Source organism: Camellia sinensis, chromosome 5 (assembly GCF_055761805.1).
Source record: "Camellia sinensis isolate YWXY chromosome 5, ASM5576180v1, whole genome shotgun sequence".
NCBI classification, from domain to species: Eukaryota; Viridiplantae; Streptophyta; class Magnoliopsida; order Ericales; family Theaceae; genus Camellia; species Camellia sinensis.
In genome coordinates this window covers 94,582,751-94,603,169 of record NC_138965.1, presented here as the reverse complement: position 1 = coordinate 94,603,169, position 20,419 = coordinate 94,582,751, and positions in this window count along the sequence as shown.

Genomic DNA, 20,419 nt, shown 5'->3' with positions numbered 1-20,419 from the left:
CTGATAAACACCAAAGAATCCAAATCCGACAAATCTCTTTGGAAAATCATATTTTAAATCAAATAATGCCAAAATTAGATTGCTTTGCCAGATATAGAGTCGCCATCTAAATATTTTGTTTTTGGGAAAATCTAGGAAACCTTGACTCGTGCCAAAGGCCACATGTCCGTCATCACCAAAGTTGCCTTGGCTTGGGAACTTAGGTACGAGAGGGGAAGGTCTTGAAATGAGCTTCCCTGCTCGCCTGATCAAAGATCGGCCCCTACTAATCATGATATGTCATTTTATGAACCTTGTGTGTTCTTATTCCGGTTACTAATCTAACCTTACTATGTGATGCGCACTAGCAAATATAGACTAAATCGCAAGAATTGGAACAACTCAACTCATGTTTGCTTTCGAAAATAGTTTGAATTTGCCACCCTCAAGTGGGCTTAAAACATGATTTTGCTACAACAAAGTAGGCTTAAAACGCACATTTGTTGAATCACTCCAATTCAAGCAACAACCTTTATTCACAAGCATTCATGCAGTTTAGCAAGTAAGTACATAGCCTCATGGTAAGCATGTGGCAATCACACTCATGTAAGTATGCTAAAGCATAAAAACTTACCGAGTATTCCAAGTCAAAACAAAAACTAGTTAGAAAAATGCATGATCCTAACTATACAAGATGCCTAATGCAACACACGTAATAATGCAACTAAATAAGCTCGGCTACCCAATCATGGTATTTGTAACACTTTGATAGCATGCTTTGAAACACATATTCAAGGAAGTATTGAAATTATGCGCCGAGCCTCGGTGCATGCAAGACAAATGAATGGGTGCAAACATGCAAGCATAAGGTATGCTAATCGAAATATGTCCCTAATCTAACCATCAAAAGTAGATAAATAAAAGGGAGAAAGACGTGGGGTTGGAAGACATACACATACGCACGCACACTTATTACAACATTATGCCCTCGCGAATGAGGGTCCGAATGAATAAGCTAAAGCTAACTAGGTATGCTAATTAAGCTAACTATTACAACACAATTGAAACTAATTAACTAACTTATTCTAAGCTAATTAATTACAACAAATCGAAATTGGATAACTAGTTACACTAACTAATTAAGTACAACACTTGAATTGAATAAGTAGCTACGCTAACTAAAGCAATTAAATGGCCTCGAGGGCAAGGGAAACATTCATGCTCGGTTGGCTTCCTCTCGAAAATTCACCGCCTTGCTACCGGACACCTCTGTTTTTACTTGTTTGAACACTGAAAATTGCAACAACTTCCAGAACACTTCTGATCCCCTTTAGGAGCACACTGAACAACTTCCTTCATGGAGGGCCGGTCGGCTACCAATAGTGGTCGGTCGGCTACTTCTGGTGGCCGGTCGGCCACCCCTTTCCTGAACCTTTTTTTTTTTGCTGTAACAAAGAGCGAACAGAGGCAAAACAATATATTCTCAAGGAGTGTATGTATTGTTACCCTCCTTATCATCACGCAAGCTTAAAGGAGTGTAGTTCTTGGCTCTCAAGCCATCAACCAAGCAATTTTCATGCATGATGGCCAAAGAACCAAGCTTGTACAAGCTTAATGAGTGCAAAACAAGACTCAACAAAACCACCACCTTATCATGCATGATCAAGGGTGATGGTGACCAATAAAAGTGGCACGTTTCATCACTTTGAGTATGAAACGTCCCATTTTTCTCATGTTTGAATTAACGTTTGATCCGAACACATGCAATGCAACACGAAGATGCTTAATCTTGACTCTTTTACTTTGTTCATTTTTATTTACTCATTTTAGCTTACCAATCCATTCTTAAATTGATTAGTCCAAAAGGTAAGTGTCCTCTAATGGAAAGAGGGCTTAAACCACAAGTGCCTTGAGCATGAAAGAGACCTCATGTCGTTGATTAGCAGAAACCCTCAAAAGAGGATTGAAACCATTAAGCACAAGTGTCTCAATTTCATACTTAAGCCAACAAGGGGTTCAAAGCCCCTTTCAAAATAAATGAAAGAGTGAAAAATAGAGGGAGATTGCAAAGATTTCAGTGTTGAAGTGGAGTGTAAAATGACACTAAAACTTGCAAGCAACTCATGCAATTCATGCTAAAAAGCCTAAAACATTAAGTTAGTGAAGCCTCTTTACACTACAACCACATAATACAAGCCTCAAGGGACCAAACCGGCTCAAAACAGAGCTGAAACAAGTCAAAATAGTAGCAAAACATACTGAGATTAAGGTACAAAATGCTAGAAAAACATGTTCACATGTTAAGCTATCTAGGCATACAAACAAGACACAAGAAGGAGAGGCTACCCCTTCCAATTTTGGACTTCAAAATGAGATTTTTACCACTGAAATAACTCTGAATTCTAATGGTTTAAAGGCCCAAAAAGTTTTACTTGAAAGCCTTGAAAGATGGCACAAAAGCTCACATAATCAAGAAACAAGAAGGGTGGCTCACCCCTTAACACAAAATAGTCTCAAACCATCATGTTAAGCCTAAAAAACTAGGGTTTTTTGTAGTTGAAAACCAGCTTAAAAATAGTATAAAAGGATGGCAAAATAAGTGCGCACAATAAGCTTAAATGAGGTAAGTTCTCTACCTTTGAAGCACAGCACAAAACAACCACAATTTCAGGATCAAAACTCATTCCAAAGCTCAAACTAGGCTCCAAGGGACCTCAGCTCCAAGGTGGTCAAGTTTGGTTAAGGCTCTATGTGCAAAGGTGTAGAGAAACTAGAGTTTAAGGCACAAAACAAAAAGAGAGAGAGAGAGAGAGAGAGAGAGAGAGAGAGAGAGAGAGAGAGAGAATGCTAGAGAGAGAGAGAGAAATTTGATCCAAATTTTCTAACCCCTCCAAGTGAGGGAGAGCACCCCCTTTACATAGAAAAACAAGATTAAGGCTTGAAATCATCCTACCATACACGTGTATGAAGATGCATTTTAGTGAACAACAGCTGGCAAACAAATATCTGAAAAATAAGAAAAATGGTCATCGGCCACCACATGTGGGCGACCGGCCATCAATGTGGCCGACAGTCCACCACTGATGGCTAGCAGGCACAAGCCATGGCTTATAGGCTATGGGGCTGGCCGACAGGCCACCCTTTCCTCTAGACTTGAAACAACAAGCTCTTGGTTCACAACCAAGAACAAAACAAACAAAGTTCGAAGGTTCAAAAATGAGGCGCTCGGCTAGCACAAAACAGAGAAGGTTCGAAGGCTAAAACATGAGGCCCTCGGTTAGCACAAAACAAATAAGGTTCGAAGGCTAAAAAATGAGGCGCTCGATCAGCACAAAACATATAAGGTTCGAAGGCTAAAAAATGAGGCGCTCGGCCAGCACAAAATAGATAAGGTTCGAAGGCTAAAAAATGAGGTGCTCAGCCAAGATCTTCGGGCACTCGAGCATACAAAATCATCGAGTGTTCAAACGACGATGTCCAAGTCTTAAGGACGATAAAAAATAGGGTGTCTACAGTTGCCCCTTTTTGACAGAACTCGGAAGTCATGAAACGACGGGAGTGAATGTCAAAGCCTAGAGACGACCCATTTTTGACAAGGTAAAGACTTGGTCAAACAGACAAGCAAAACAAAAAATGGTTGCGCTCACGGGATGCCTACGTATCCCTTTACAAGGAATCAAACTAGCGTAGTTCTGGGACAAGATGCAAAATGATATGCACGATGCAACAACATAACTTATGATCATGCAATGAGGCTGTAATGAAACATCTAGATGCCAATATTATGCAAAGAAATGCTACAACAATCTCGCATGTGAAAAGAAATAAGCAAACAAGAACCAAACCACATTTCATGTAGAAAGGATGTAAGAAAATTATGCAATCTTAACCGCGCATCACGCAGGAAAGGCAAAGAATAACACAACCATTAGGCACACCTGAGATATCAAACAAGATTCCAACACGTTGCGCACATGAGGAGAAAGATGGTGTGAATCAGGGACACACCTGAAAGTTTTAAACTTAAACATCCCAACACATCACACGCGAGAGGAGAAGAATCAGTGAGAACACCGAGACGCACCCAAATGCCTCTAACTAAAGCGGGGGGGAATAAGCATCAGGAACACGTCCAAATCCTTCTAACCAAAGCAAAGTGTGGTATAAGCATCGAGAACACATCCAAATGCTTCTAGCCAAAGCAAGGTGTGGTATAAGCATCGGGAACACGTCCAAATACTTCTAACCAAAGCAAGGTATGGTATAAGCATCGGGAACACGTCCAAATGCTTCTAACCAAAGCAAGGAGTGGTGCAAGCATCAGGAACACGTCCAAATGCTTCTAACCAAAGCAAGGAGTGGTGTAAACACTAGGCGTACCTGATTGCTTCTAACCAACAAGGAGTGGTGTAAACATTGGGTGTACCCGAATGCTTCTAACCAACAAGGAGTGGTGTAAACACTGGGCGTACCCGAATGTTTCTAACCAGCAAGGGGTGGTGTAAGCATCAGGCGTACCCGAATGCATCTAATCAACAAGGAGTGGTGTAAACACTGAGCGTACCCGAATGTTTCTAACCAACAAGGAATGGGATCAAAGGATAGGAGCGGTCTCACCTGGAACTCCTATGAATGAACCATACATACAATATCGTCTAGTTGCACTAGCTTTGAATGAACCGCACATACAATCTCATGCCTACATAAAAAAGAGACTTAACAGATACAATATGATAAAGGCGCATACTCTATGCGAGATGAATAACCATAACACAATGTTAGGGAGATGTTTCATGCACAACATGCAAGGAACAAAACTGAAGCATATTTTATGCAACAAAAATTGAGGCATGCTCCATGTAACACCAAAATGCATATTTTATGCCATACTGGCAAACGCATGTTCTATGCAACAGACACAAACATTTTTTAATGTAAACGCGAGAGCACGTGAAGGCATGCACAATGCAATACAATGTAATATGTGAACATTTTCTATGCAAATGTGACGACAGCATGCACAATGCAATGGAACGCACTATGTGAACATTTTCTATGCAAATGTGACGACAGCATGCACAACGCAATGCAATGCACCATGTGAACATTTTTTATGCAAATGTGACGACAACATAACTTATGCAAAAGCATGTTCCACACTAGAGTACAGAATGTATGATAATTAAAAAAAAACACGCTCTATGTTAAAGTACCAAATGCATGACACACACCTCACATATGTAATAAAGGAAGACGTAGCTACACAAGGATGAAAAAGCCTTCCAATGCGACAAGTTCGAAAGAAACTCTTCGATCTAGCTCTCAGAAGAGTTGTAATACACAAAAAGGATACACCTCGTCCAATGAAAGGGAAACAATGATCACCGAGAACATAGTTTCAAGCCTCCGCAAAGAGGATTCGAGCTTGACAGCAATTCTTCCTTGCACCTCTTGAGGAACAGGGACCAACACAATAAGAAAAACACCAAAATAGGAGCATTGGGAACTGATAGACCACTAGGGAGGGATGCCAGCCACCCATCGGCCATCCTTAGGCACTGTCGGCCACAAATTGGCCTTGTTGGCCACCAGTGGTGACCGGTCGGCCACCAATGGTGGTTGTCGGCCACAGATGGCAGATTCGGGACAGAATGGGTTTTTCACCCTAGGTCTTTATATTTACACCCTCAAACCTCATTTCTTCATAACCACAAGTCCGAAAATCACTCTCCTCCTCCTTTTTAGATCCAAGCCTCAAATACGTTTTCCAACACCCCATAAACACATTCTTTGCCCTCTTGGTCTACTCCGTTTTGAACCAATTGAAAGTTGATTTCGGGATTTCCTTCTTGGTTTTCACCACATGGGGTTTGTTTCCCCCAAGTTTCTCTTGGATTCTGTGTTTTTCCCAGACTTCATCCTTTTCTCCCATTTTTTCCCTCTTGTCGTTGACTTTCGTTGACTCTTGGCATTCTTCACCCATTTTTCCCATTTTTGACCATTTTCTCATCTTCCCTTGAGATGGCGGATGACATCCCACATGATGGAGCATCTTCGGGGATGGGGGTGGATCCAGAGCTTAAGCCACTGCCACTTAGCGTTCGACCTTTTGACTCGGCGACGTACCATCCTGAGATACATATGCTATCGCTCGATGGCATTCTTCAGTTCAGAGGGTTTGCACAAGGCGCACCGAAGGACCTCTTGCTATGTGAGCTAGAGTCTCATTTATCTCATGGCGCCTCCGAGGTATACACTGTATTCTTGCATTTTTCCAATGTATCTTGTATTGCTTACATAAACCACACTCTTGTACTGTATTACTTACATTACATTATATTTGTTTATCTTGATCACAGGGGGATTCATGCGCTATCAGAGGATACGGGACCACATTGGCGAGAGAGTGGTACATGGAGCTCCCTGACGATGTTCGCTATATCATTGACGAGGCCGGCCTCGGCTCATTCTGCATGGGACTCTCACGTCTCATAGTGAGTAAACCTTTACTGGGTGCCCTGGTAGAGAGGTGGTGGGATACCACCGACTCCTTTCACTTCTCTACCGTAGGGGAGATGATGATAACGCCCTTCAATTTCTCTATGCTTACCAGTATAGAGGTGGGGAGTCATCCGATTCCTTACGACATGGATATGCGCGAGTGGGAGGCTGCCCAGATTTATCTGCTGGGGGCACACCCGCTTATCTCCCGATTAGGGATGGTCCGATACACTTGGTTTGCTGACCATTTTAGAGGGACAGCACCAACGACCCAAGAGGAAACCGAGTAGTATGCCCGAGGTTTCCTGATGTTCTTGTTTGGCACTACATTGTTCGCCAACCGGGCGAACACCGTCGGGCTATACCTCATGAGCGCCTTGGTGGACTTGTCCCGTGTCTGACTCTACGATTGGGGCAGCGCTGGCTTGGCTACATTATACGGCTACATGAGCTCAACCTCCCGCAAGAGGAGGCATCTGATAGGAGGCTACTGGAGGGCCTGGGAGGTTTGCTTTACTTTTCTGTTTTTCATTTCCTATCGTACTTTCTACTTAGCATTCTCTGTACACTGCACACACTGTATACTGTGCACACACGATCTGCTTTCTGCTTTATATACTCTATATCCCGTACACACATAGTTTGCCTTCTGCTTACTCTATATTCGCACACACACAGTCTGCCTTCTGCTTTACATACTCTGTATTTATCTATTGTATACTCACCGTTGCCCTTTCACTTTTTGCAGCTATGGGTGTACGTCTACTTTTCGAGACTTGCCCTAGAGTCGAAGGTGGAGATGCTGCCTGTCGTGCCATACTCTCACCGGTACGACAGGAGATGCCAGTGGAGGTCCTAGGAGTCCTTCCCATTTTTCTGTCGATACTTTGACACTGTGACCGCGGCTGAGGTAACTCAATCTTCTCTGTTATTTCCATTTTCCTTTGATTTCAATTCATATTACAATATCTGATGACAACTAACAATCTGCACATTCTTTATTTACAGATCACTTGGCAGCCTTGGGCGACAATGCCTGAGGGAGTCAGGGGTCAGCTTGTTGGGGCGCGAGAGGCTTCCCGCTTCTGGCTCCTACTCGAGGGCCTAGTTTGTCAGGTATGGTTCTTAGGGGAGCTATTATTACGCCAGCTCATCGGCTTGCTCGAGCCGGTAGTTCCTATGCCACCTCCGATATATATCAAAGCCACAGAAAAATACACTTTTCAGGAGATGATTGATTTCACTAGAGGCTGGGATGCCAACTTCTTCTGAGTCGAGGGTGATTACACAGCCTTTATCCAGACATACCTTATGTCACCTCTAACTGGCACCCGTGGAGGTGAGAGAGCGAGGGCTCCAGCTGCGAGAGAGAGAGACAGAGGGGTCAGGGCGACCAGGACCCATGGCAGGAGAAGTTCTGGGACGAGATAAAGGACTGGGTGGCCAGAGCTGCCTACCATACTCACCTACTGGCGACACACCGGGGAGGCTTACCAGATCCTCATCGAGCCTGCACCAGCTGGGCATAAGCTTGTCGGGGTTTGAGGCCAGACTCCAGTATGTACCACACTTTACACTTTGCATGTTCAATTCATTTCAGTTATGCGTTATAGAACACTGATTCTTTTAACGCACTTGTAGGCACCTAAAGAGTACACCGGGCAGGCCCTCGAGCTAGTGGCTTCCCTGACGGAGATGGTGCAGAGGAGCATGCACCTGCTCAGCCTCTACAAGATTTCGGTAATTTCTTTTAGTTCCCACTTCATGCCATCAAACTTTTTACTGATACATTAGCATCTCAACTGCAATCCATTCCACACTGCACTGATTTGATACGCTGCACTCAAACATTGCATTCGTTCACTGCATTCCAACACTGCATTCAATCATTGTATTCTAACACTACATTCAAACACTGCATGCTGCACATCGCTTTCATTCTTCTTTTTTTTTACATCTGGTATACACCGCGACTGATGTATTTGACAAACTGTCCTTTTCAGATCCCAGCCACATCGGATGCTCCAGCGGGAGCTGCAGCAGGACCATCAGTACCTCCTCCGACAGTAGGGAGAGAGAGACGGGAGGCTCCAGCTCGCAGGCAAGGCAGAGCTAGGGGCACCCGTGACGAGAGTGGCCCTTCTCCGGATGATGATGATGATGAGACGAGTGAGGACGAAGAGGTAGCGAGTCCATAGTTAGAGTCATCTGAGGATGGAGAGGACGATGATGACTCAAATTCTGAGGGCATAGATGATGCTCAGGCAGGTTCAACAGCTAGCTCAGACATGAGGGCACTGACAGTGGCACCGATGGAGATAGTTCTAAGTCCATGCCTAAGAAGAGGACGAAGAGGGCCTCTCAATCCTGAGGTAGTTGGGCGCCGGTTCACATGTTCTTGCTTAGTTTCTTTTTGCTTTTTTCTTTTTTTAGCTAGTAGTGTTAGCACATTGTACAGTTTTAGAAAGTTTTATTTCTTAAAAACTTGTACCCTTTTGTAAAAAGAAACCATGATTGGAATGAAAATCAACTTTTTGATGAAAAGTGTTGTATTTTGCATTCTGAGCATCGCATAACATCATTTTACACAAAAAAGGGATTGATGGAAATTGAATATTGTACTTTGTATTGGCAATTTCTTAATCAGGTAATGAACCGACCAACACATAACAAACAGAGTAAAACAACTCAATAAACAACTAATCATAACAACTCGATAAACAAAACAATAACTCGACAAGCAAAACAACATCAATACAATTCGATAAGCAATAACAAAACAACTCGATAAACAAACTGAAACAACATAAAAAGCGACTCAACAAAACTCTTAAAACAAGGGGGCAAAATGTACCAAGAGCAGAACAAAACACAGTCTTAGCACTCTCAACACACAGGAAGACCAGAGGAATTATGTCGCCTACAGGCAGAGGTTGTCGGCCACCAAAAGTGGCTGTCGGCCACAAGTAGTGGTCGGTCGGCTACAAAAGATGGCCGGTCGGCCATCAATGTAGGGGACCTCCAGATTGCGGCCACCTGTCTTCCACTAAACACCTTATCTTCTACAAAAGTTGGGACTTCGTAGTTTCTTCATTCCAGCTCTGTTTTTGCCACAAATGGAGCCATTCTTCGCCAAAAAACTCTCAAATTAGATTGCAACTTTAGATGGATCAGAAAAAGTGAATTTCTGGGGTTTTGGGATAAATACACTATTCATGCTAAGTCGTACCCCACTGTGTTTTCCGTTCCTCCATGCCGCGGCTAGATGTTGGAACCTGGTTACACATGGTTTCTGCTTCGGGGGGCAAGAGATATGTCCTACAATTGAAGAATTTCAAGTTCTGATGGAATCCCGGCATGACGAGGAAATCTTGCCTCAGTCTCGTTTTGTTCACATCCAAGCTTTAGGAAGGATGTGTGGGCTCAATTTACATGAGGGTTGCTCCTTGGTTCACAACAGGGAGCTGGATATCCCCAGGTTGATTCATCGATTTTCTGACACCGGTGACAGTGGCAACCATCATTGGCAAGGTTTTCAGCAACATGCCCTTTGCTTGGGTATGTTGGCTCATTTTCTAATTGCCCCTGGTTTCGGAGGGTCTAGCGTTTGACTAATCGAAGTGGCCCAAGGCTTGAACGAGGGCAAAAGTTACATTGGCTTGACATTGGCCGAGACTTTGACATGCTTTGATGCTTTCCATCGGTGAGAGACAACCAAATTGGCGGGGAGTCCACTACTCTTGTAGGTAATGTTTCCCACCCTATCTCAAATGCGTTTCTCACATCACTTGGCACTCATGCTCTGTTTTTCTCTCAAAACCCTTTCTCACTTTTTCTCTCTGCATACACCTCTCTATTCTTTAATCTCTCTTATTTTTCATCCCTCCCCAGATATGGTTCATGGACAAGTTGAAAGTAGTGGACTCTTGCCCTGGATATTCAGCATGAGGCTATTCCTTTCGCCAACGGCTAGTTGATTTCCTGAACGAAGGGTGGTGGTGCCACTGGATGTGCAACAGGTCTGCTGTCGACATTGCTTGGCATTGCCCTTGGTTTGATCTGCCCGAGATGAGCTACAACATGTCTCGACAACCTGGCATTCAGTTGATTGGCTTGACACACCATGTCTTCTATTTTCCATTTCGATTTAAGCGTCAGTTCGGACATGACCAAACTTGCCCAGGAGAGGGGGTAGAGTACCCGGCTCCATTTCCAATCTGAGGTTCACAATTAGCTCGATATCCCACTTTATGGAGGACAAGAGAACTTTTGGCTCAAACTCCCAATTTTAGTTGCGCCCCTTTCTGGAGAATGCATAGCTTGTCTTGAAGATGAGGCGCAAACCGAGCCTACCTTGGCGTCTGAAGCTTCCACGAGCTCTAGGAGGGGACGCTAGAACACCCGACTCATCGATGCCCTAAGTTTATTACTTTGATCTATACTTTCAAGTTTTCTTTTTGAATGTAATAAAAGCAACTTTGATCTGAATCAAGGGTTAGAGAATTTTGTATTGAAATCAATGAACTTGAAGTTGTGGGCACTGAAAATTTTTCCTTTTGGTCAAAAAATGGTCTAAGTTGTAAAAAGATTAATTTGAACAAAATCAACTTTTATTAAAACTTTCCAAAAGCATTTTCGATAAGGATCACAAATGGACACACCCGGAGTCTATCCTCGACATGTACAACCCCGAATCCCACAAATGAAAAGTTGCCCCTTGTCTATATAGCACTGCACTATACTGTAACCAGCTCTCATAGTGAAGATCACAACCGAACTCTTGGATATAGAGAAGACAAAGATGAACAGAACAATCTAATGGACACAGTTGATTTGGAAGTGTTTATGGCTGGACTTTAGAATGAAGTTGCCTACGCATCCCGAAGATGAGAATCAAGCCTTTACGTAGTTCGATTTGGGTTCACTCAGGTATTAGAGCAACTTCAACCACACTCTCTACTTTTCACTAGCTACAGTACAAAAAAAAGTACACTCTTTATTTTACCTAATTACTTTAACTATTGTGTTCTCCAACCACGCTCTTTATTTTAGCTAATCATTTAAACTAACTTAATTAATTTTTAAAATAAAAAAATAATAATTGTTGATATTTTACTAATATAAATTTGCAATAATAATAAATTTTCCCATACAAACATACAAAACCTATAGAATGAGGAGAAAAAAAAATTCAAAATACAAAATAAGTTATTCCATAATTCATCAAATAGAATTGAAAGAACATATAAAATTGCTATACACACACACACACACACACATATATAAAATATATAAAATCCCAAATCCAAGACATAAATATACAAAAATCTAAAATATATACATACATAATTGTTTGGAGAGCCTCTGGGGCTCTTCAATTTTAGCCACCAAAAAAATAGGATGGTAAAGTAGCTAGCCTAATAGCTAGCACATTGGAGCTCAAAATTAGACTTACATTGGTTAAAATGCCTAACAAGCCTTGTTTAACTATCCCCTTGGAGATGCTCTTAACACTCTCCTTTTGTGCTCTAACTTTTGCCAAGGCCGCCCTTTCTGGGTTTTCAACCTTGCGAGCTCAGTTTTTCTTTTTTCTAATTTTTGTGCTCTAGCTTTTGCCTAGGTCGCCCTTTTGGGTTTTCGGCCTAGCGAGCCACTCGAGGATAGTATTTCTCCAACTTGTCCATGTTGATTGGTTGGGAGAATTCAAGGCCATCTAGGTCCATAAGAATGATAGCTCCACCAGACCAAATTGACTTGATAATGTAAGGACCAATCTAATTAGGTCTGAACTTGCCCCTAGGGTCATGGATGGGAGCTCGGTTATCTTTGAGCACCAAATCCCCTTCTTTCAGATTCATGGACTTAACTTTCTTGTTGAAAGCCCTGGCAATCTTGCGTTGATATCCTTGGACATGGTGCAGTGCTTTCAGCCTCCTCTCGTCGAACAACATTAGTTCCTCAAACCTAATCTGTTGCCAATCCACTTCTGCTATCTGGCACTCAGCCATAACTCGCAGCAACAGAACCTCTACTTCGATCGGCAGAACAGCTTCCATCCCATAAACTAGAGAATACGAAGTTGCCCCAGTAGATGTCCGAATTGAAGTTCTGTAGCCCCAAAGAGCAAATGACAATTTGTCTAGCCAGTCCCTGTAATTTTCCACCATCTTCTGTAGAATGTGCTTGATGTTCTTGGTGGCGGCCTCAACAGCTCCGTTGGTTTGCGGCCGGTATGTGGATGACTTATGAAAAGCCACGTAGTAGTTTCCCTACAAGTCAATCACTTCTCCCTTGAAATGGAAACCATTGTCTGAAATGATCTCATTCGGGACCCCATAACGACAAATGATGTTATTCCTGATGAACTTGGCTACGTGCGACGTTTTTAGCACTGCATAGGATTGGGCCTCAACCCATTTTGTAAAGTAGTCTATTGCCACCAGGATATACTCATGCCCGTTCGAGCCCTTCGGCCTAACTATCCCAATAGCATCAATTCCCTAGACTGAAAATGCCCATGGTGAAGTCATGTTATACAGCATTGATGGCGGGATGTTCATGCGATTTGCACGAATTTGGCATTTATGGCATCGCCGAATAAAACCAATACAATCCTCCTTCATAGTTGACCAGTAATAACTGTGCTTGAGAATCTTCCGAGCTAGCATTACTCCGCTCATGTATACTCTACACTCTCCGCCATGGATGGCCTCTATTAGACGTTTCGACTCTTCTGTATCAACACACAGCTTGTGCACTCCCAGATGGCCCCTTTTATACAATTTACCCTGCAAATGATAAACTGAGTAGCCATTCACTGTATCGCCCTTTTATCTTTGGCATTTGCCCCTAGTGGATAAGCCTCCTTTTCCAAGAAGTTCTAGATATCATGATATCAGGGGTTTTGATCTTGTACTTCTTCTATTGTGGTGATTAACTCGTAGGCCGGCAAATACCTTGGTTCAATAATGATCGAATGCATCCGGACTCCTAAAAGGATGTCTATCATGGAAGATAGAGTTGATAAAGCGTCAGCAAACCTGTTGTTCTCTCTGAATAGATGCATGAAGGTTAGCTTCTGAAACCTAGGAATCAAAACATCCAGGGTTTGGTGATAGATTTTCATCATTTCTTCCTTAATCTTCCAGTCTCCTTTTGCTTGAGACACAACTAGGTTCGAGTCCCCAATGACGTCCAACCATTTTAGTTCCAGGGCGGCTTCCAATCCAGCAATACATGCCTCGTATTCTGCTTCGTAGTTAGATACTTTAAACCAGAGTTTGAAAGCTAAAGGTATGTGGGAATTGTCAAGTGCTATCAACAACACCTATATCCCATAACCGTACTGGTTAGACGCTCTGTCAAATTACATGGTCCAAATCTCTTCCTTGACCTGCAGAATAGCCTCATCTAGGAACAAATACTCTACTGCGTCATCTCTCTATACTAGGTGATCAACTAGGAACTCAGCTACCGCTCTTCTCTTGATAGACTTGCGAGTCATATACTTCAAATCAAATTCGGAGAGAAAAAACAACCAACGGGCTAGCCTACTCATAAGCGCTGGTTTCTCGAAGAGATATTTGATGGGATCTAATCTCGAAACTAGAATTACAGAGTGAGCTAACAGGTAGTGCCTCAACTTCCTAGTAGAACATACCAAGGCCAAGCAAGCCTTCTCCAGCGGAGTGTAACAAGTCTCATATTCCAGTATCTTCTTGCTTAGGTAATAGATGGCTTTCTCCACTCTATCCTCAGATTCTTGTGCAAGCATGCAGCCCATTATCATGTCAGTTACTGACGGGTACAAAATCAACGGCTTTCCCAGGTCTGGCGGTGATAAAACGGGTGGGTTCTGAAGGTACTGTTTGATCTGCTCAAAAGTAACCTGGCATCGGTCATCCCATTGGAATTTCTTTCCTTTCTACAAGAGACCAAATAGTGGTTCACAAGTCAAGATTAATTTTGCAATAAACCGTCTTATGAATTGCACTTTACATAGAAAGCCTTGAATCTCTTTTTCAGTCCTTAGTGGTGGCATTTCTAGGATAGCCTTGATTTTAGAAGGATTAACCTCAATGCCCCTCTGTGTGATCAAGAAACCCAGTATTTTCCCCACTGTGACACCAAAAGTGCATTTCTGTGGATTTAGCCTCAACCGATATTCTCTGATTCGTTGGAAGAATTTCTTCAAGGCGGTGTAATGGCCCTCTCTTTCCTTGGACTTGACAATCATGTCGTCCACGTACATCTCAACTTTTTTGGGGATCATATCATGCAAGATCGTGGTTGTAGCCCGTTGATAAGTAGCCCCAGCATTTTTCAGACCGAACGGCATCACCCTATAACAGTAGGTTTCCCATGGCGTGGTGAAGGCAGTCTTTTCCCTATCCTCGAGTGCCATCAAGATCTGATTATACCCAGAAAACCTATCCATGAAGGATAGCAACGCGTGGCCTGCAGTGAAGTCCACCGATTCGTCGATGTGCGGTAGAGAAAAGTCGTCCTTCGGACTAGCTTTGATCAAATCTCTGAAATCCACACACACCCAAATTCTGCCATCTTTCTTCGGCACCAGAACAATATTGGCCAACCAAGTAGAATACTCAGATACTAGCAAAAACCCTGCATCTATCTGCTTGGTGACCTCTTCCTTGATTTTCAAAGCCCAATTTGGGCGTATTCTCCAAAACTTCTGCTTGACGGGTCAGGCCTCAAGGTCAAGAGGGATCCAGTGCTGTACAATCTCAGGATCGATTCAGGGCATGTCTTCGTAGGACCACGCGAAAACATCTTTGAAATCTTTTAATAAAGCTACTAAGCGCTCGCGTTCCTCTGAGGACAATATGGACTCGATCTGGACCAGACACGGATCCTTCTCAGTACCCACATTAATTGCAATGATCTCATCAACAAGGGGTTTTACAAACCTTTCCTTCTCTCGATCCATCAATCAAATGTTTCAAAACCAGAGGAATTCCTTGCTCGTTGTTTTTATCAAAATTTTGAAAGTTATGATCAATGCAATATACAAGTGGCACAGAAAAGTACTCAGAAGCAACAGTGGTACCATTCTTATTCAAAGCTTTCAGCTCGTCCAATTCCTTGGTTACAACCGACTCAAAAGAAAAGGAAAAAGACTACCTGGACAAAACAACGACATTTGGGTTATCAACCGTAAGAATACCGGACTTCGACTCAGAAGAATTAGAATCTGATTCTGACTCCACAGACTCTATGGAATCAGATTCCGGATCACTACCTGATTTAGAACTGCTGGACAAAAAGTCATCCTCGACCTGCCGAATGAGGGAGGGTGCAATAGATGCATCTAGAATACCACTAGGAGGGTCCACACCTGATTGATCTTCGATCATGGAAATGGTGAAGTAATCCTCCAAGCTCTCCGGTTTGAACTGAGGATCCGAAAAGAGACAAGCCAACATTGCTCCTATCTCAAGTTCACTGCCATTGGACTCATCCTCTGTACTTTGTTCAGCCTCAGCTGGTAGGTCAGTCTGTTCCTCTATGGATTCATCCTCTTGCAGCTATAGATCAAAGAAAATCTCAAAGCCGGGAAAACGCCGCTTCTCAGAGTTCAACCATGGCCCAAGAAAGCCACAAAATGGGAAATCTTCCGCCTCCTAGACAAAGCGGCCATTCAGGGTTCCTTGAATGAATCTATGCACCAGCTCATAGTGCTTCCCACTTTGCTTAGCTTTGACTCTTCCTGCCATTTCCTTCCCTTTTCTTATCCAGTCTTCTTTGGTAGGCGTGTAACCTAGACCAAAGGTATGAGGGTTATGTGGCACTTCGGCCAATGTTGCAAAGCTCTTCTGGCCACTCCTTCCCAATCCCATTTCGAGTACATGTTGTAGCTTATTCACAAGGTAGATTGATTGAGCACTAACGTACAACCCCTCATCAATAGCTAAAATATCTTGCATCATCCGGGCCTCAACCAAAGTAAATCCAGAAAGGAAAACATCCTCGTCCCTGTGTACAATCTCCAGTACTGGTGTAGTGACCTCTGGCGGGGGATGTATAGAAGAATTCCCAAAAATAGTGGCCACCCCTTTTCCAAAAGAATACTTCAGCATCTGATGCAAGGTAGAAGAAACAAATTTTACTTGGTGCAGCCACAGTAGCCTAAGTAACAAGTTAAAGGTAGCTGGAACATCCAGGACGTGAAACTCAACATCCTGTTGTGCTAGGCCAACCTACATTCTGATCCGAATTGTCCCCATTACTTCCTGACTTGTATTGTCATAAGCTTGAATCACCTGGCCGTTGGTACAAAGTCTGCTGGCTTCAAGCCAATAGCATAGGCTGTGCGTGACTAGCACACATTAATTGCAGACCCAATATGAACCAAGACAATCGGTACCCACTTCTCTTTACACTCAACAGAGATGTATAGTGGTTTGTTATGCTCAGAGCCCTCAGGCGGCAATTCCTTATCTGTGAAGGTCAAAGTCAGTGAAGCATCTCCTGGGAAAACCAGTCCCACTAATTGCTCGGGAGTTGTCTCGATAGAGAGCTTAGCCTTATCCATTACTGATAGGACGGCTTGCATGTGTACCTGTGAAGTCATGAGTAACCCCCAGATGGATATGTCCACTTGAATCTTTTTCAACTGCTTCAGTATAGCTTCTTCTTCTAACAATTTCTTATTCTATTTTTCGGCCTCCTTATCTTTTCCAAATACTTCTACCTGGTCTAAGTGTGGAGGCTTAAAATACTGCCCGCTCCAAGTCATGTGATCGACTTACTCAGAATACCATGTATCATCTGGCAGATTCTGTCCCCAATCTTTATCCATATGGGCAAGATTCAAATCATTATCTTTCCATTACATTCCCCCAGCAACTAACAAGCAACTGTCCGATTCCATTGTAAGCATTCTTGCATCCACATCACAGTCAGTCCTCACAAGGCCTTTGGCCTTTCTTGCCTTCTGATCATTCTCATCACTTTCGTGTTCAAACCACTTCAGTACAGCCTCCTGCACTGTATCAGTTGTACTAGTGCTACTCAATTCCTGAGCACAATTCTTGGTACCGGTGCTCTCTGGCAACTTTCCATTGTCATCGACCATTTCGATCCTTGTAGCAGTTCCTGTTTTGGTTGAGACCCGTCATCAACATCTGGTTCATCACTGAGCCACCCTGCATTATTCGTTGATCTATTCATATCAAACCAGTCAATCTATACACTTCCCAAATCTTGTTCATCGAAGAACTGCAGGTTACTGATGTCCTCCTCGAGATCGGCTAAGTCATCCAGTCCCTGGCTTGGTCTGTCCTCCCGGACTACATTAACCTCCATTCTCGTCGACAATTCCACCCCTGGTCTGGCTTGACTGGTTGGTACAATGTAGCGGCACGGGTTGTATTCCTCTTCAGTCAAGCTCACGAAGCCCTCAAGCATACCTTCTTCTACCACAGCTACCACCACAGGTTCAGGTTGGGATATAGATGTAATCATCATGCACAAGTCTGTGCTTTTCGGGATGAACAACGTCGGCTTACGTAGGTGTGAGGGGGTGATGTATATACTGAGGTCGTAAGAGACGGCCATTGTTTGGATAAGGTTTATTTGTCGGGGTGGAGGGGCTTGGTTTTGTGGTGGGAGGGGATTTATAGTGACGTTAGGCTTTTGAGGAGGCGCTATCACTTTGTTGTCAATGAGATCCTGAATCTCATGACGCAATCTGAAGCATAGGTCGGTGTCATGACTATGTTGTTGGTGGAATGCGCAATACTTGGCTGAGTTGTGTGTAGGAGGGAGGGAATTAGGCAATGGGCGCGACTCTAGGGGCTTCAGATGCCCTTTCTTAATCAGGACCCTCAAGACCGCAGATAAAGACATGTAGAGTAGGGTGAAGATCCTCTGGCCTCGGGGTTGGTGCTTTGTAGGTTATGGGGTGGTTTCGGATGTATTGGCAAAGGGGGTGGTAGTTTTTAGTGTAGTGGTGACCATACCAACATCAGAGGTCCTTACAGCTGCATTATTACTCGTAGCTAAATTGGAACTGCATGTAAAAGTCCTCTTAGGCTGCTCTTTCTCACGGTCTATCAGACCCTATTTCATTGCATCCTCTATCTGCACCCCTATTTCATGGAGGTTAGCAAATGTAGGCAGAGGTAAGACTATCATCTTTTGTAGCAGCCTCGGTTGCAAATTATGGACGACCATCCTGATCTGGTCTTTTTCACCTGGCTGGGTGGTCATTATGGAGGCCTTGGCCCTCTACCGAGTGACGAAATTGGAGAAGCCCTCATTCGGCTCTTGGCAAGTTGCTTCGAGATCACGAGTTGTGACCTTGATTTGAGTGTTATAGGAGTATTGAGCAATAAAGGCCTCATCCATCTTTTCACAACTCCTCTTTACAGAATCTTCAAGTTTAGCATACCAAATGGCCGTGATACCAGACAAGGTCCGGCCGAAGAAGGATAACTTTTACAGTCTATATAGGCCCATCGGTCGCAGAATATCTAAAAATAGTCGCAAGTGGACCATAGGATCACCCGAGCCATTAAAGCAATCTATAAACGGCATTTTAAACCTATCCGGCAAGGTCACCATTGCATCGGTATAGCCATCCTCTATATCCAGGATCGAATTGACACCTTGAGCTCTTTTAAAGAGCTTCTCAAGCTTGCTCACTTTCAGTGCTATAAAGTCGACCTCAAACTTAAATGGTGCCTCCGTTGGGTGAACTGGTGTTTTGGAAGTCTGGGGTGGAACTAGCTCTGCTAGAATGTCCGCATTTTCCTGGACATTAGTTGTAACCCCGGGTATTAGAACCTTGACTAGGGGTGGATGCGAAGCAGAAGCTGCTGCTTATTGTGGTTGTTGTTGCTGTTGAAGCCTAGCGATCAATTCGGCTTGCTGGGTTGCAATTTCCCTTTGGCGGGCGGTGACCACTACTTGGCGAGCAGCGTCTAGCTGCATTGCCTCAATAGTTTGTTGGAGTTGACGCAACATATCCTCCATGTTGACCACAAGATGCTGATCTATCAGAACTGGTGTGTACTCCCTTTCTGAGGTAGAAGCAGATAATTAGGTTTGACTAAGCACAGGTGAAGTAGTCAATAACTGTTGAATTGGCGACTGCTGAACCGGTGAGCTATGTCTGACTCTCCTTCGTCTTATAGCCGGGGGTACTGAAGCAAACACTGGTTGTCCTCCGATAAGATCCTTAGATCGGTAAATCCTCCTAACTCGGGTCCAGAGTGCTCGGGGGGTAACAGCCTCGTCTGAAGCAATTGTGAAACACTACCCTGCAAAAAGAAAAATAAAGCAAAAGAAACAAAAATCAGAAAACGTATAGAACCTCGGCTAAGATAGAAACAACACACAGTTGAAATCATAAGCCGGACGACTGTACTTAAACACTGATTTCTATCCCAAATTTCGGCCTCAGAATTGATACCCTCAAACTGATACCCAGACTTGCAACTGATACATACATTCCTGCAGAGTTTCACTCTAAAAGCACGTATCAAGCAAGCAAGAGCCAAAACACCTCTATGATGGGGTAGGGTTACCCTGTCCTAATCTCGTCAAGAGCTAGGGGTTCACTACGCAAACAAGCAGTTTCAAACAATTCCTACATTCGGGTGAACAACCTATCATAGTTTGGAACAGTCTCTATGGCTTTCGATATGCAACTAGGCCGATTGGTCAAAAAGGGTACCTCAGCAAGACCACCTAATATACTTTTCACTCCTAACACCGAGAAGTGAAAGGAGGATCAAATGGTAAAGCGGTAGTCCAGATCTAAGGCTTGTGTTCCCATCGTAGCAGAGCTCGTAATTGCTCAGCCTTATGGCACGCTTTTCCAAGAAAGCCTCTGGCAAACCGCTCAGGAATAGTAGATGGCAAACACTGTGACTTAGGCGCACTGATGCAAATGCAACGCAAAGAAACACAT